General features: G+C 44.0%; 1 protein-coding gene across 7 annotated transcripts in view; it reads left to right on the top strand.

Moving 5' to 3' along the window:
- Window positions 1-1,399: 1,399 nt before the first annotated feature.
- Window positions 1,400-9,449, top strand: part of PHLDB2 (pleckstrin homology-like domain, family B, member 2) — an 87,138-nt gene continuing 79,088 nt past the window's right edge. For all 7 annotated transcript variants that reach the window (XM_012734079.1, XM_012734091.1, XM_012734097.1 and 4 more), the window contains exon 1: window positions 1,400-1,471. The gene's annotated coding sequence lies outside the window, so the exon portion shown is untranslated. The remainder of the gene's footprint in view (window positions 1,472-9,449) is intronic.

The following is a 9,449-nucleotide window of genomic DNA, read 5'->3' as shown; positions in this document are numbered from 1 at the left end:
ATTTTATGTTAATGGAGAATAGGGATGATCCAAAAAAATGAGGGGGTGATTGATAATATGTTAGAGAAGAACTGCTGGCTCATTTATCTGATCCATTGATCCCTGTATGTATGTTTCTCTGGGACAAAGAATCAGGATGGCGGGAAGAGGTGCGGTGTGTGTCCCATAAGGAAATCACCAGCAGCCCTCCAAATCATGTCAGACTTTTACTTGCAAAAATGACAAGTGCATTTAATGTGCCATTTGTTCAGTGACGTCCCATATTTCGATACATTATCCAGCAGTTTATTAACCGGCATGCAAAATCAGTGTTATTAACATCGATGCAAAAAAGTGTTGCTACAACTTCTCCGAAGTCATGTTGATCAGTAAGTTAAATAGTCTGCACTTCTTTGTGATCTTTCTTGCAGTTGTGAGTTAAGAGGGGGCTTTTTAACCCCACAAGTTCTTGGCTGGGTATTTGGCCGAGGTTGGCATTCCCAAGTGCTAAACGACTGTGGGTCGCCTCATTGCCTCCCGCAGAAACACCTGCTGAAAGATCCCTTGTTTTCACTGGATGCAGCAACTCAACAAACAAAAACTGTAAGATATAGGAACTTTCAAGAGTAATGCCTGGAAGGAAACCAGTATAAGTTAGTTTAAAACCTTAGCCCTTAGCCAAGGCTGTTCCCCAACAACTTTGCAAAGTTCTTTTCTGACGCATTTGTACCTGCCCAGGGGCGGGTTGTGAGAAGAGGTGCAGTCACCTGGTGTTTCCCAGCAGAAACTTCAACGTCGGGGGAGGAAATCATTACCTCAGGACATGTAACCTCCTCCCTTCTTCTAACGCATAAAAGAAAAAAGAAAACAAAAAGCCTGCCACAAAAGTCTTTATTCCGGTTGTAAAGGCGCAGTTATGGGACGCACTGCCTGGCCCCCCCAGCGGTAGTAAAAGCCCCAGCTGCAAGCTTTTGGGTATCTGGGCGGGGACACCGACTTCACCGCTCCAGGACCTTCGGTGCCCGCCGTGGTGGTTCAGGGGCCCGGGACCCAGCTGGGTGGAGCCCACCACCGCGGCCCGAGGGGTAGGGCGCGACGCGGCGCGGCGCTCAGAGCGCGCCTGTTCTCCGGCTCTGCGGAACCCGGCCGCGCGGCGGCGCCAGGTGAGGAGGGGACGCCCGTGGGTGGGCAGGAGGGGGCTGTGCCGAGTACGCGGGTCCTGGCCGCTCCCCGGGAGCGCTGCCTCCCCCGCCACGGACTTGGTCGCCGCCGGTTGTGTGGCTGAGAGTTGGGGGCGGAGAGGAGGCAGTGGCCGCCCGGGCCGAGGAGGGGCGCGCTGACTGCGCTCGGCGTGTCCGGAGTGGCCGGAGGCTGCGGCTGGAGCTGCGGCTGGGCCGTGGCCGGGACCGGAGGGAGGGAGGGCGGGGGTCTGGGCGAGGCTTGGGGGCGGCGGGGCCGGTGGAGAGCGGCGGCTCGGAGGAAAGATGAGAAGGTAAGTGGGCGCAGGGCACTCCGACTTTCTTTACTTCTCTTGTAGGCTGCAGGGACAAAAGCCCGGGCTGGGGTGAGCGGAGCCCAGGCAGCACAGCTTTGGGGGGCCCTGAATCTCGAGGGCTGGGTGAACTTCAGACTGAGGGGGTCCTGGAGAGGGAGTGTCGGGGGTAGAGGTGAAGCTCACAGATCGATTATAGGGAGCCGAGGACTTTGGGGGGGGGGGGACTAGAGGCGACTTTTGTGAGAACTCTGGAATACCCAAGAAAAGAGGGACTGGGATCTTCGGAATAAAGCTGCTAGGTCGCGGTAGACAGAGGAAAGACAAGTTGCGCGGTGTGGGACCCTGAATTCAAGAGAAGAGCCTCCCTGCCCCCCAACTTCTGGTTTGCTGCGCTTAGGATTCTACTTTGTTACAAGAGTGCTACTCGCGAGTTTGAACTACCCGGAGCCCAAGAATTCATTTGACCTTTGGATCTCACAAAAGTTTGTGTGGCGGTCTTTGGCACCCCGTAGAGATAGTGGTGGAAATGTTGGAATATGTCGTGAACCCCTGTTTTATCCGCTCGGGGCTCGGTGGAGGCGCTACTGAGATGTTTGCTGGTACATTTATTAATAATAACAGCCCTAGCGGTCATCACTTATTAACGTGCGGAGGACGTGGTAGCTCTCGCCACCGTCAGGAAGTTAACAGGCTGACAGGCTGTCCCTTCCATGGTTGGGGTTTCCTGTTAGAAGCGTTTGGGAAGTCAAACCTGCTTCCAGACCCTACCCAGCTATCTTTCTTACGTAAAGAGGGAACTGTGCCCGTAATCTTATTTGAAACGTAGGCTTGCCCGGGGCTGGAAATTCTCTGGCTGGCCCTGCCTTCATCCCTAGAAATCTTTCTGAGGCTCTAAAGGATCTTTGAGAGCGCTGGATGCACAGCTAGCCTCAGCCAGAGGCTGCAGGGAGTGGAAGTAAGGGAAGAGGCAAACAAATGCGGAATCCTTTTAGTGTAAATATTTGTTAGACCTTCATTAAAATAACGTGTAAGTGACAGATACTTATTTTTATGTATTGGACGAATGATGTTAAGCTTCCCCTTTTGGTTTTATTTAGGTGAGATGATGTCTGAGATTCTAACATTTATCTGAATTCTGTCGGGGAAGGTCTAAATGAAGTTCACAGTTTCAGTGTTAAACTTTTGCCCAGAGAGCACTTGAATTCTTGGTTCTTGGTAGGATAGCAACAGAGTAGTTGGATTTGGGATAAATAAACTTTCAGAGTTGCCTACTTATTTTACCAGAATGGCTATATCCCTGGTACCATTGCCCTCAATTGTGTAAATATTTGTTTGAATAAAGAGCTAAGGTTCTTTGAAAAGTAACAGTTGCGGCTATTCATGGTTCCCTTTTCAAATCCTGGCTTTAGTTACTTAAAAGGAATTTTTTTCCCTTACATATATTTAATGTAGAAATTTAAACACTACATATACTTAAGTAAACTCCCCAAAATGCATATAACTAATGTTTAGTTTAAGAGAGGAGTTGAGTTTTTGCTCCTAGATGACTTAGGGTGAGTCCCAGAGATTTACAAATCCCAGCCTTTCTCACCAATGGAGAAGTGAGATGTTTGGTTAAGAGTAGTCATCATTTCAGTTTACAGCCTTCAGTGTATTTCTTGCAGCATGAAGCTGCTATTCATTTGGGCTGAGGATCAACTTATATATAAGAGGTATCTTTTGGATCCCTGTTTGAAGGAAAAAACACTTGGGAAATTGGGTTGTTTGCTAACTCCTGTCTTAAAGAACCCTGATGCAAGCTATATAGAACTTTTTAGCAATCTTTTCAGAAATGTAATACTTACTGATTTTTACACAAGAAAGGGAAGAAAAACCAAAGTGATTAAACCAAACACTGTTTTTCACTGTTTTTGCTAAGCCCTATTTTGAGGTATGTATGTAAGCAGAGGTTGACTTGCGCATACTGGAAAAATTACTATGAAAAATGTGACTCTTTTAAAATACTTTAAAAGTGCCCTTGAGGTTGTGACTTTTTATGCTAATTACCAACCCTTCTGGGGGAAGGTATGCTGTGAATACAGCTGGTTTTATACAGCTTCCAAGTGGAATACATGTGCTTTGTAAAATCTAACTATCTTGTTTGGTCTTAGTGTACTTATTAACTGTATGAATGTCACCCATGTGAAACAAAAACAACTCTGAATATGTGCTTTATTTTAAAGCTCTGGTGTACATTATAGCAGTGGTTCTCAATGGAGTACCCACCCACTCCCACCAGGGAATATTGACCCAGGTCTGAAATATTTTTGGTTGTCCAGACTAGGGGACAGTCCCAGTGAACAAGTGGGTCTGGCATATAATGGGCAGAGACCTGGAAGACAATGCAGTATTCTGCAATGCACAGAGCACACAACAAAGAATTATTCAACCCAATCTCTTCACTAGAATACTACCTCTTGGGCATATGTTAACAAGATTAGGGATCTTAATCTAATTTGGATCCTCAAGAAACTAACTGTATTCTTACTCAACACAAAGAAGCCATGTCATAGAAGCCTTTTTGTTCTGCAGCAGATTCCTTAGCCCTTGGCGTTAAGGGGCTTAATATACCATAGATGTGAAGGAACTTGTGTTCATTGATGACTTTGAGTTGACTTAAAAATCACTGAATTTTGCAGTGCTTTGAGCACAAAGGAGCCTCAGAGGTCACTGAGTTTGAAACTTTTCAATTTAAAGATGTGAAAATTGAAGTATGTAATGACTTGTAAAGTTTTATGTGAGTTAGTGACAGATAAAGTTCTAGGTACGACCCAGAATTAGAGAATTTAGAAACTGCGAGTCAGGCAAATGTAGTTTTTAAAACACTAAACTTGACCCTTTGTGAGAGTTTAGAGGGACAGATCTCCACAAGGAAGTAAACCATCGATGGGGGAAGGGTGGCATTAGCCAGGGCAACTGGAGCATATGCCTGGGTGTGTCAGCCTCAGGAAGGAGATAATTCCTTTGTGTGACCTGTGACACTTCATTTCTGGTGCCTGTACCATCCTTCCCATGGCAGAGTGGGCAACAGATGGTTCCACAGACATAACAGATGTTGCTTTTGAATGCAGGTACAAAACAGAACATTTGAGATTTTCTATCCCTCCCTGCCTTTTGGGTTAAAAGTAGAGTGTATGAATGGATAAGGTTGTTGCGAACAGAAGGGAGAATGAGTGTGGTGGAGTTTAAAAGACACCTGCCATGCAAGAAAATGAGCTTGCATTGGGGCCAGTTGTGGGGGAAACTCAAACTGGTAAGTGGCTAAGATAAATTTGGTTGCATAGAACTTGGGTTCAGAATCTGAAGATAACTCAAAATTGGCTATTTCTTCAAATAAGTAGGACAGAATTGCTCTGGGGGGTGAAAGAACTTCAGAAATCCTCTTATCTGAATCCTCACCTATAATTCACTTGGCTTCATAGTGCTGGACCTGCAAAGCCATCTCTTTGTTTTCCACCACACTTCCTCTGACCCTCCCTGGAGCTACCATTCCAAATGTTAACCTAATGGGGAAGAAAATGATAAAAGTTATTGTCAGTTTCCTAGGAGAGTTTTAAAAGCAGGGCACTTAGGAGGCTTTGTTTATTTAAAGGACTAATTTCAATGAGTTTTTGATTATCAGCAAAGCTGCGCCCATGTAGTTTGATTAATTACAAACATACATATTTACATCACTCACTATGATTATGGATTCTAGTTCTGCAGGCCAAGCGATTCTGCCACAAGTTACAAACCCTCAAATATGGAGGTTCTAGTGGCATAGGAGTTTTAGTATGTCTCTAGTGGGAAAGATCAGCTCTCTGTACTGAACTGAGGTCGGGTCTTACCTTGGACAGCCAGCCAAATGAGTGCACCTCAAGCGAATGCAGGACAGTGTATTTAGAAATGATTAGACAGTGCTGATATTTTAAAGGGGTCTGCACCTTGCACTGCTGCAGTAAAGAGGTGTAGCAGCCTTTTCATTACACCTTTCAACTAGTTATTCTTGGGACTTTTCTTCAGATTGTTTGGAAAGAAGTTGTGAGGTTTTTCTTCTTTTTTTAAGTAACTGCTGGCTGGAAGTATTTACTGGCATTTGATTAATGTGGTGCTTGTCTTTGGAAAGTGAATAAAGTGAAAACAGGCTACACAGAGTTTCAAATCCCTTTAAAATAAACATTTGGTAAAGCAGAACTTGTTTGTGTCACCCAAGAACTTGAATTTTCTGGAAATTAATTTGCACATAGTTGTTTTCAGGATATTTAGGGATGCTTCTTACATGTGGAAAACAAACTTTGTGTTGTATTTGCTTTAATGACAAAATTGTTACCTATAGCAGCTAGTGGTTAATAAGAGAAACTCAATATAAAGATCATTCTTTATGATAGTCTTTTGAGTGCAGTGGGAAAGCTAGGGATTGGACAAGCTTATACAAGGAAACATGTAAGATATAGAATAACAGGCTAATAAATTACATGGAAAAGTTTTTGAAATGTTTTAAAAGAAATTAGTGTGTGTTGGTTCATTTAGTAGATGAACTTATATTGCAAATTAAGGGTAAGAAAAACTTTGTACATGCTAATATTTAATATTGTTACCTCCGGCATGGTCAGCCTCGCCTATGACCGCTGCTCAGCCTGGGGTTCAGTGGATGTGGTATCATCACCTTAGAGTATTTTGTCTGTACACTGCATGTGACTTCTCTACATGACAATATGCTTGTAGAATTAGCATTTGAAGTCATAGAAAAACCTACAGTGGAAGGATTTTTCCCAGAATTGTGTCTTAACTCCTGTTCTGCTAAAACAAGGGCAGGTAACAACGGAGGGAAGCCAGCTCCTGTGTTCTTTCAGTCTGTTCAGCCTTAGCCGGGACAGTGCTTTGTAGCCTGGAGATCACACAGAAGACTGAGAAATAATGACTGTCTGCCACACTGCTTATGTCACTGCAGAATTAGAATTTTACAGTTTAAGAATCACCAAGGAAATTGCAAGCCATGGAAATCCAGGCCAAATATTGTGTATTCAGCATGCTGAATCAAATCCCCATACTGTGTTGCATCAAGGTTAACTGACCAGCCCTTTCCCCACTGTTACACTGACACAATTTACCATGCCCTTGGAATGTCACCAGTAACAGTGCCCGCGAAATCTTTTCCCAATTAGGTAGCTGCCACCTTATCTCTAAAACATGTTTCTGTTCTGTGGTCATTTCCATTTCCTGCGTTGTATAACTGGCACTCCTGTGTTATTTCAGTAGTACCTATGAGAGCCTAGAAAGTTGGAGCAGTGATAGCTCCTAGTTCACCGTCCCCATTTCAAGTAAGGGGAAACTTTGGCTAAAATAAGGTAAAGACAGGCAAGGTTGACTCGCTCCAGCTCTCACTTCTTTTGGTTGTTTTGGCAGAACCAAGAGTGGTTCTGGTCTCCTGACTCATGTTCCTGGCATCCTGTCCACTGTGCTTTGTACTAGATTGGCCCTTATGATAAAAATAACATCCTAATGTAACCATTTCCTTTATTAGGTGGTCTTTTGGCCAGATATAAAGAACAACATTGATTGCATTTAATTTAGTCAGTTTATTGGCCTCTGCTGGTTCAAATCCTTTCCTCCGTTCCTTCCAAGCAATAAATGGTCAAAAGGTAGGTAGCAGGAAAGGGAAAGATTAAGTATCTTATAACACCAACTCTGTGTAATCAGCCATTAAGTAATGAAGAGATTGTGTCAGTATTGTGTTGTTTACGGCATGGTTTTTAGAAAACCCATCCACTCAATTTTTTAATCAAAGGGGAAAACAGTATGACTCTGGGCGATGTGGTCTGTGTGTGTGTGTTCCTTCTCTCCTGTGCCACTTTATGTCTACCACTTTCCAGGGCAAGAAAAATGGGGAATGTTGTGTGCTTGCATTTGGGGGAATGCTGTGTTGGGAAGACAGAGGGTGATACTAAGAGGGTGTATTGCTGATGAGAAGGGTGGAGTGAGGACAGGATGGTGATCAGATCAGAATTTGCTCCCATAGACTCAACTCAACTTCTATGAAGTTGAGAGGTTTCAGCATTATGAAAAAACATCTTTATCCCCCATGTGATCCCAGAGTCCACATTATTCTTGCGTGAAACTAGCTGCAGGATGCTTTTCCCCCTGGCTCAGAAGTGTAACTGATGGGCACATGCATGCACGCATTGCAGCACTCCACTTGTGTTCTCTCTGCCTTTTATCTTCTGTGGTGACCACTGGAGCCAGGCTTCTCCAGGGAAGGCGACTGATGAGTCAGCCTACACCCAGGGATGAACTATACCAATGATCAGGAAAACATTTGATTTTAGGGGACATTTCTGGTAATCCTTTTCTTGAACTAAAACTTAGGATTCTGGAAGGTTCAACTCAGGAATTTGCTCATGGGGAGGGAATTTGAATAAAGTAAAGGGTTGTTGAAGTTGCTTCTGCTTTCTTTCTCCCTCCCCTGCCTTCTTCACTGGTTGAAGAGTTATCACAGGAAACACACAGCCAAATTCCTTGCATAGCCTAAGACTGTTTAAAATTTCATACAGACAAGTTGTTCAAAAGACCAGTACACAAGTTTTCAAAATCCCTGGAGTTGCCGTTTTACCTCTTCAGTAAGGGTCCTGTAAAAGTCTTAAGAATTTTAATAGAAAACAATCTAGACTTATTTAAAAGTAACCTCTGACTTGTTTAAGAGTCACCTCTGATCATAGGAGATAAAGCTCCTCATTTGAAGTACTGCTATTGCTGTGGATTGTATTTACTTTCAGGAACCTTTGAATGCCTTTGGAGGCCTGCTTTTGACAAGCCTGGCCCTCCATACAGATGAAATGACAGAAGGTGCTGGTAGCCTGTGCTTAGAGACCTTTATTGCGAAGGGTGGGCTTGGAACATTTACTGTGTGCCCCTTTCTTCCCTCTGCATCAGTTATTTTTTTTTAAAGATTTATTTATTTATTCATACAGAACTGGGGTACAGGCCAGAGATGCGGAGGGTGAGAGGATTCACCAGAGACAGAGCGGGAAGCAGAACAGGCAGATCGATGAAGTACGCTGCTGAGGGGAGCAGTGGGCGGGTCAGGAGAGGTCTGCCACACCATGTGGGCACCTCCGGGGCAGGCGGGAATCGAACTCATGCGGAAGCGGCTTTAGATTCTCAGTGCAGTGCTTTAACCCGCTGAGCCACCAGGGAGGGCCTGCATCAGTTATTTTTATCCCCATCACCCAGCACTCTCTTTCCCCCCTGTACCATCACCTGGTACTTTTGATTTTTCCTTAAGGTCACCCTTATCTCTTCTTGTAGGTGTTTTCAGCATGTAATAAAGTAAGGACTCAAACATGAAAACAAAAGAATCCGAGAGAGAAACAGTACAGTCAGCATCTGGAGACATCATGTAACCTTCCAGCAGCCCTCACCTATCTCCCCAGCTGCTGGACATCATCCTGACACTTGGGGAATTCAGAGGAGGCCTCATTTGTCTGGGTTCTGAAAAGCCTTCTCTGGCTATAACTAAAAGCATTCATGCTGTAGGCATCGAATGTCTTTGAGTGTGTATTGAGGGGTAGAGGGGGGGAGGGCAGGTTAGAAAGTCATTAGGATTTTATAGCCTCCCATTACAATAGACTTAATCAGCAAGAACAAACTTATTCTGCCTTTAAAATACATTTATTCCTGTGGAATTGCTGTTTTTGGATCTTTTTGAGAGATGTAAATATCCACTCGGGGAGTATCAATCTGTCTGTTTATACCTAGTTGGATAATAATAATAAAGATTTTGTTCCAACAGGCAGATCTTTAAATGACAGCAAGCATAATGCAAATGAAATCTATTTGCTACAGTTTGTTTGCAAATACAATAAGGGTCTATGAACAGTTTGGGTTTGTTTTTCCCTTTCTATACAGGGATATAAAATCTTGAGTGTGGAAGAAGTTTAAAGGAGGAGTTTAGGAAACT

This window comes from Condylura cristata, unplaced genomic scaffold (assembly GCF_000260355.1).
Source record: "Condylura cristata isolate star-nosed mole 26May11 unplaced genomic scaffold, ConCri1.0 scaffold00003, whole genome shotgun sequence".
NCBI classification, from domain to species: domain Eukaryota; kingdom Metazoa; phylum Chordata; class Mammalia; order Eulipotyphla; family Talpidae; genus Condylura; species Condylura cristata.
Note: the sequence above shows the minus strand (reverse complement) of the source record. Positions and strands in the feature narration are given on the sequence as shown.